An 8828-nucleotide genomic window follows, 5' to 3' on the forward strand; every position below is an offset into this window, starting at 1 on the left:
TTCTGGTGAGAAAAAGCATTTGTGACAGGTATGTGCATTTTTGATAATTGATTTATGTAATCAGAAATCTCTGTATGGAGAGGAGGGGAGAATTTTGCCACATAAGATTTCTTTTTTAAAATTTCTTAAATGTAAAAAGTAGACGAACCAGCACATAAAAATTCTGATAAATGTTAGTAGAAATGCCAGTGTAATTTTAGGGAAGGAAAATAGACTGACCAAAATTAAAGTGCAATGCTTAATAGACTAAACATATTAAAAACGTGAATGAGCATAAAAGGAAAGAATAGCATAACGAAATGCTGTAGAATAGAATCAGAGCTAGTAAGAAACAAACTGTAATCCTAATCGATACAGTAGAGTGTAAGTAGAAATGCATTTTAAACTGTAAATTCCACAGAAGAAAATACTAGGGCAACAGTTAAATGCATAAGTAATCAAATTAATATTGATTTATAGCCATTCGGGTTGACTGAATTTGTATCTGTTACACCAGGGCCAAAAGACGCAGCAAGTTTTTTATATACTTTTGTTTATACAATTAAAAATATTCTAAAGTTACATCCTATTTGTCAAAATGTTGGCACTCATAAACAGTTTTATTTTAAATGACTTTTACAGGAATTTTTTCTATTCATTTATTATTACTGTTATGATTTTTGAGACAGGGTCTCACTCTGTCACCCAAGATGGAGTGCAATGGTGCAATCATGGCTCACTGCAGCCTTGACTTACCTGAGTTTAGGCAATCCTCCCCCACCTCAGCCTACTGAGTAGCTGAGACTACAGATACATACCACTACACCTGGCTAATTTTTGCATGTTTCGCAGAGACGGGGTTTCTCCATGCTGTCCAGGCTGGTCTTGAACTCCTGAGCTCAAACAATCTGCCCTCCTTGGCCTCCCAAAGTGCTGGGATTCCAGGTGTGAGGCACGGTGCCCAGCCAAAAATTTTCTAAAAATGAAAATTCTGTCTGCAAATTTTCCTTGAAATTTTACTTATCTTGATGATCAACATGTACAGAGAAAAACTAGCTTGACCATCTTTCACTTTGTTTGTGTAGATGCTAAGGGGGACCTTGCTCCTAGAGCTCCCAATATGGTGGCGGCAGCTTCCAAAATGGTGGCGGGCCACCTCCAAGATGGTGGCAAGCCTCGTGTTCTCTGACCTGGGGTTCTTGGCCTGAAGGATTCCAAGGAATGGAATCTTGGGCCATGCCTGAGTGTTACAGCTCTATTAGAAGCCGTGAGTCACGGAAGAGAACCGTGGAACCCAGTGACTAGTGTTCAGCTCGATTAGGACGAACCCAGGGACTTAGTCGTGCAGGAACAATGGCAAACCTTTAGTCCCATCGGAAGTGGCAGTGGCCACCTCGCTGGATCAGGAGTACAGCGGACACCCTGCTGGATCCGGAGGGATGGAAGTCAGCGGGCGGTCTGCTAGTGGGGGCAAACAGCAGTGGTGGACCGCCAGCAAAAGCTCAGCTTAAGCCTTAACAAAACACGGACCAGAAGAGTGCAGTTGCAAGATTTAATAGAGTGAAGACAGAGCTCCCACATAAGGGGAGGGGACCCAAAGGGGGTTGCCATAGCCGGCTCAAATGCCTGGGTTTAAATCCCGATCCTTGTCCCTCCCCCTGTGCTCTCAGGCAATAGATGATTTGCTATTTCTTTACCTCCTGTTTTGCCTAATTAGCATTTTAGTGAGCTCTCTGATTGGTCCAGTGTGGACTAAGTTGCAAGCCCCATGTTTAAAGGTGGATATGGTCACCTTCCCAGCTAGGCTTAGGGATTCTTAGTTGGCCTAGGAAATTCCAGCTAGTCCTGTCTCACATAGATACTGGCTAAAGTTACTCATAACACGCTGCTGACTGTCATGAAACTTTTCAGGAAGCTCAAATACAGTTCCACTAGTAAATCCAGATTACACAGCCAAAGAATTAGTTGAGTACCAGTTACCATTGTGTAGTCTCAGAGTTGATCTTGCAATTAAAGAGGCAAATAGAAAGACATTAACTATATATTACACTTAATTGTGTTTGATCCACAAATTGTATTACCCACTTTGTGAATCTGCCACTGGAAACTCAGGGACCCCAATTGCAGTCCTCATTATAATTAATGATGACGGTTTTCCTATATCTACTTGCTAATGCCATCTATTGCCTGTGAGGTCTCACTAAGACAAATGACTTAGTCAATTGTGGCTAAAAATATTTTCCATCAGAAATAGGCTGTGACAATGCCACAGAGAGTAAGCTCAACCTGACTTTTTGAATGGTAAAAATTTTCTTGCCAAAATGTGCAATGGTAAATTACATTGTTAATATTTATTTCCATCCCTACAAAGGTAGCAATGTCAACAAGATCAATTGTTTTAGTCGTATCTGTCATACAGGTTTAAAAATGTCTACTTACTGCCCCAACTAAATTTGGTACAGCTTTGTGGTTTAGACTTTAAATTTACTTTAGCCTGTCAGGTTTTAGTTTTTCAGGAGAAGTAAGGAGTAAAATATTGATCACATTTACCCATTATAATCAGCCAGGGTTAATATGCTATTTCTCTTAGGGCTGAAGTAAACCAAAGTTTAGGGTTAGTTTTATAGAAAGTAATACTCTTGGACTGGAATAATTGTCATTAATTTTCCCTCCCACATCCAGGGGAATTTAGGTTAGTTCTAAAATAAATAAATTAATAAAATCTTAAAATGTGTCTGAAGACAGAAGTGATAAAAATAAGTTTTATATTTGTGATGCACATGAATAAAATTACAAAAATTGTGACTTTTAATGCATGAAAGGCAACACATATGTGTAGAATTGTAATAGTAATTCACTACTACCTTTTTGTTATATTTTCTCATTGAGAAGTTTAATAGAAACTACATGTGATAAAGATTTCTTTCCCCAGGTACAGGCCTTTTTCTATATATAGCTGGGATTTTTTTAAAAGTAGGAATCAAATTGTATTATTTGCAGCATGACACTCTCTGGAAAATTACAAGGGAACAGGAAATGAAGGCCAAATTCTATTCATAGTCATCTAAGCCTTACATGATTTAGCTCCTGATATCTTTCTGAGTTCAACACACATTGAATTCTTTTGTTTCTCTGTGATCTCCAAATACAATGGCCTTCATTCCATTCCTCAAACAGCCCATTTTGGTCACCAGTAGTGTTTTATACTCACTCTTCTCTCTGCCTGGAATTTTCTCTTCAATCTCCTTGTAGTAAGTGCAATTTTCTCATTCTGTATCAGTTCAAATGTTACCTACAGGGGAGATTGTCCTTGAATGCTTTAACTAAAAGTGAAATCCCAATTCCTTCCCCACCAAATTTTTTCATCTACATTTAGAATTCTCTGAAATGATTAAATTTGTATATTGGTTTATATTTGTTTCCATGAGGTAAGAAAATTTCTTTTTCAGAGTTCTATGCCTGATACATAGTAGGTGCTCAATAAATATTGCTGAGCTGATGTTGAACACATTGACTATTATATTAGCATATTTTTAAAATCCCTGTATTTACTCATATAAATTAGAATATGGGAATATAACTTATTCCCATATTCTTTCACACTGTTTTCTTATATATTAATAAAAGATATGTGATTAGAATGATCAACTATAGAAATTATACCAGGCTTCTGTAGGTAACAGGAAGGATAGCAAAGATTAATAAAGTCACTTTTATTAATGATTATTTTATTAATGTTTATTAATGTTTATTTTATTAATGTTTATTTTATTAATATTTATTAATGAGACCCTGTTATTTATTTAACAGAGTCTCACTCTGTTGCCTAGACTGGGCAGGATCATAGCTCACTGTGCCTCAAACTCCTGGGCTCAAGGAATTCTCCTGCCTCAGCCTCCCGAATACTTGGGACTGTAGGCATGCACCACCATGCCTGGCTAATTTTTATTTTTATTATTTTTTTAAAGGTGCATTCTCACTATGTTGCCCAGGCTGGTCTTGAACTCCTGGCCTTATGCAACCCTCCTAAGCTAGGATTACAGGTGTAAGACCACTATGCATGGTGGTCACATACTTTATTGCTTCAAAATCACAAATGCAAGTTAATTTTAGAATTCATCCTATATTATGGATATTTTTTGTCTTGAAATGATCAGATTTTTAAAACCTGTTCATTTGCTCATTCATTTACTTACATATGCCTTTATTTAAGATATTTATTGAGCCACTGCTACATGTAAGGCACCATTCATGGTTTTTGGTATTCATCAGACAAGAAAACCCTCCACTTGTGGAACTTAGTAGGAATAAATAAATAGCAAAAGCAGTAAATAAGAAATATATATAGGAATGCTGGAAGGTGGCTGAAGCTATAGAAAACAGGGCAGGTAGCAGGTGAGGAAGGGTGGCAGGCTACTCTTGTTGGTTATTGGTCATTGCATAAGGACAGCATTGTTTATGTGATGTACGCTTTGCTATCTGTTCCTGGAAATCAATACTATTTTCAAAAGATTTATCCCAATGTGCATGCCAAATTCGCTATTTTTCACATATTTAATTATCTTTATTACTACCACTTTTAGTTACATTTAGTGAAATGATTTTTTACTACTGTTTTCAGCACTTACCCTGGTTCTATTTCTTTCACAAAACTTACTCATAACATTCATAATACTCTGGTTTTAACTTATTATTTCTCTATCACTAGATTTTAGCTTCAAAATACAGCCTAGTATTTTCATTATTCTTGAAAAATTGTATATTTGTTTTTATTTATCAGTGCCAAGCATATAATAGGCAATTAAAACAATTTTTGGAATAATTAGCGAATCTATCTGTTAATGTTCATAATATCCCCTGATGCATCCAACCATTGCTCTGTGGGAAGAACTGAAGTGCCCATTAACCTAAATGCAGATGATTTAGCTGGAGAAGCTAAATATTCAGCTTTGCAATATAAAATTGTGTGCATTTGTCTGAGTCAGAGCTCTATCTCTGCTGACATTGTTGCTGTTTTCGGCCTGGGTGAGAAGACAGGAGGAGACAGATGGTAGAAATATTTATTTTCTTTAAGACATTTAGATTGGGTTAAACTACATTAAACTGTATTGTTATATTACAGAAATGAGTTCTTGTTGAGAATTACTTAGAGGAAAGACAGAATCTGGGACAAGAAATGAGAATTCAGGATACAGGCCTTGGGTTTGGGTAATGGGAGACTTTTCCTCCCCAGACTTCGTAATAATTGAACCTAGAAGAGAATGCTCCCACTGCTTCTTTGATGGTAAAAACTAAGCTGACCCCTGGCAGCTGTAAGCAAGTTGTCAACTTGAGTGCTAGGCTTTTCCATGAATGTATGCCTGGACCAGTGGACTTTGAAAAGAACCACAAGCGTTAGCCATTAGAAATAACTGCAGATTGTATACCACCTGGTTACTCATGAACTCTCAGTTAAACTTTTGTAAAAGTTGCAATCCAGCCACAATACTCTAGAAAGGGATTTAGAGGAGGACCTTTTTACTCTAGTGTCAAAATGATAAAGTGGAGGTTGTATCTTCCTCATCCCCGTCACTCCACTCCCAGTTGCCTTCAGGTTTGTAGCTGCAATGGTCCAAATGATTATTTGGGGGACGGCAGTTGGAGAGGAAGCTAGAAGGTGAGGCAGACATGCATGTAGTGACAACAGCCACAGCAAGAAGCCAAGGAGTCACCTATTAATGTCCAGTGAGGTCTTATTCTGTTCTAAGTGCTATTCATGTATCAATTCATGTAATTCTAACTCTGTGAAGAGCACTATCAATACCACTTGCTCCTGGTATGAATGTAGGGGGAGAGAACATTGAATAAGAGGCTGCCACTCTGACAGGTAGCTCAGTGTCATAATTTTGATATCAACAGAAACATGTCTAAGTTGATTTACAGAAGATGGTAAAGAACACCATCCTTGTCCCAGAAGTTCTATTTGTTGAGAGTTCTTTGGGAGAGATTACAGGCAGGGGTAGATTAGAATAGGAATCTATGGCAAAAGCTCCTGTTGATCACTAAGACTGGGTATTATCACTTGGATTAGAACTTTGTTTCACAAAGAGTTAAGAAATTCAAAAGTCTTTGTCTTAGTTGCTGGATACATGCTGAATACAACTTTGTGAATTGCTCAGAAGAATAACTACTAAAACCAAGGCTATACCATATGAAATAATTTGTTCCATCATAAATTGTTACCTTTTAGCTCACAGGGCTTCCCTGGGGAGCATGAACTCTGTTGATCCATTCACCCTGAGTACAAGAGGTGATACTTGGGGGTTAGAAACCCTGGTTACTTCATTTTCAGTCATTGCCACATATCAAAACTAAGAAGTTACTGAGGACACATGTGTCTCAGGCCCACTCCACTGATCTTGACCTAGGACTAGGGGAGAAAAAGAGTGTTTCATTTTCTTACTGAAACTGTAATGTCAAAAGTGGGCTACGCAATCTGTGTTCTATAAAATATTTGTAGAGAAAATGAAGGAAAACGAGAATGACAGAGAGAGCTTGGTGTCTGCAACCATGCCTGTCTAGGTTGGTTAACTGAGCTAGTATGCAATATACTTGAGGGAAGGATTCTGATTGTCTTTACTATTGACATCAACTGCTATCATCAAGTCAATTTGGCAGTGATCTCTACCGATTATTGAGGTAGCTTTGTAAGCAGAATCAACTAAGCTTTAGTGATGTTTTGGTACACATCCATAAATTCACCTATTTATTTATTTTTTTCTTGGTATTTTATCAGAGGAAAAATAGGTGTTTATTCTCTGATTATGGTGAACTAGTTTAACCCCTTAATAAGTAATTTTGAAATAAAAAGCATTTGTTGCTGAAAGATATAAATATCAGCCAACAGGCACTAAAATGGATAATCTCATGGGGCCTTCTAAGGTTATAAAGGTGAATAACCTTTATGGAGCAGAGAATTCATAAATATTACAGGATAAAATATGAAATGTGATGCTCGAGTTGACATGTCTATTGTAAAGTTTTTGTTTTGAATTGAATCCTCCAAGCAAATATAAAATATTACAGACTATTAAAAAGCATATGACATACATATATTAACAATAAAACTAGCAAGTATAATTCAATTATTTACATTTGAGCCTGAATATAACTTTTGTTATTAGCTTGTTAACTGCTGTGCTTTATTCTTGCATATGTTTTGGCTGAGTGTACCAAAAGTCAAAACAATTTAACTGTATATTCCCTTGAAGATGCCTAAGCCTCATGTCTATAGACATAACGCATAGTAAGCCTGAATATATTTAATATTCTTTTCCTTTCTTGTTTCTTTTGTATAGTTGTGCTTATAATGCTACTATGTTGTTAAAGAAAATAGATATGTAGAAAATAGTTAACCTAAATAGTTGGGCAATACTAAAAACGGTTAATTGTTCATTTGAAACTATCAATCAAAACCTGCAATGATATATGAAAAGTTATTTGAATTTAGTAAAAACAATGTGTGTATACATAGAAAAGTGGTTGAGGTATACATAACGTTCATAAATGTTGCAATACAATTAATAAATGTAGAAAAGTATGTTCAATTTCTCTTGCAATTAAAAGGAAGTGTCATTTTCCATTAAATTGACAAAATAATAAAATAAGCTGTGCTAATAGTGTTATTATGTCATTAAAGAAAATAGATACATAGAAAATAGTTATCCTAAATAGCTGGGCAGTAGTAAAAACTATAGAATACCCAACTGAATACTTATGTTGATATCCATGTCAATAACCCAAGCCTCTTGCCTCAAAACGGAATTAAAAAAAAAAGGGGGGGGGGTGGTTGTTTGTTTGCTTTTTTTAGAAAACGAAAATGCACAAGAGTGTAAAAAAGCTTGAAACATCATGTTTTAGTTTTTACAGCTGAATGTCTCTTCATAAAGGATTCAACCTAAAATAATTGTCATTGAAACCACGAAGTCTACTTACTTCTATGGGAATAGCTCACTGGAGTTCTGTCATTAGGATTCCTGGGCATTAGGCGAGAGAATCTCTGCTGTATAGTTTCCCTGCCTATTGTTCTGTGTACCTGAGGGAAAAGAGTATTGTTCCTTTGGCAAAGAGAGGAAACTGTGAAATTCCGGACATTACAAACTTCTCTCTTCTCGGAATTCTTAATTTTCTCTTAATGGTTGAATGTGCATTATATATTTCTCTGATTTGATTACAAACTCTTTGAGAAGACAGACTTATTACATCTTCTACTTCTTTCTATATACTCTAAAACAACTGAGATTTCTGTGAGTAACCAATGTATATTATATTAATTGTTGATTCAAACTGATTGAACACACGTGTCATAAAAATTATAAAGGGGTATTTTTTATTTGTGTAATTTTATTTGTACAGCTTGGAAAAATAGCTCACATTTTAAAAGCCTTCAAATATGTTTTTGAATCAATCAATAAATATTTACTGAAAGGTTTCTGTGTTCTCAGCACAGCACAGGATGAATAACAACAGTGCTGAACAAATCCTTGAAATCTACTTTTATCCCAATTCTACAGGATACATTTCTTTCCTTATATTTATTTCAAACTCCAGATGACTCTCAATTTTACATCAAATGTGACTTTCTAAAATGTGGTTTAAGATAATCATTTAATATTGCACATTTTTAAGAAGAAAGTAAAATATTCAATAGCTTTTGAAAAGAAGACCATGAAATGTGCTTTGCCTTAAGATAAATTAAGATACATATGTAAAGTTGAGATGTTATATGCCATTTTGAATTATTTCGTTTGGTTACTAAATATATATTAAGGAAAAATTTAGTGACTAATATCATCGTTAATTTAACTCTA

The sequence above is a fragment of the Macaca thibetana genome, chromosome 12 (assembly GCF_024542745.1).
Source record: "Macaca thibetana thibetana isolate TM-01 chromosome 12, ASM2454274v1, whole genome shotgun sequence".
NCBI classification, from domain to species: domain Eukaryota; kingdom Metazoa; phylum Chordata; class Mammalia; order Primates; family Cercopithecidae; genus Macaca; species Macaca thibetana.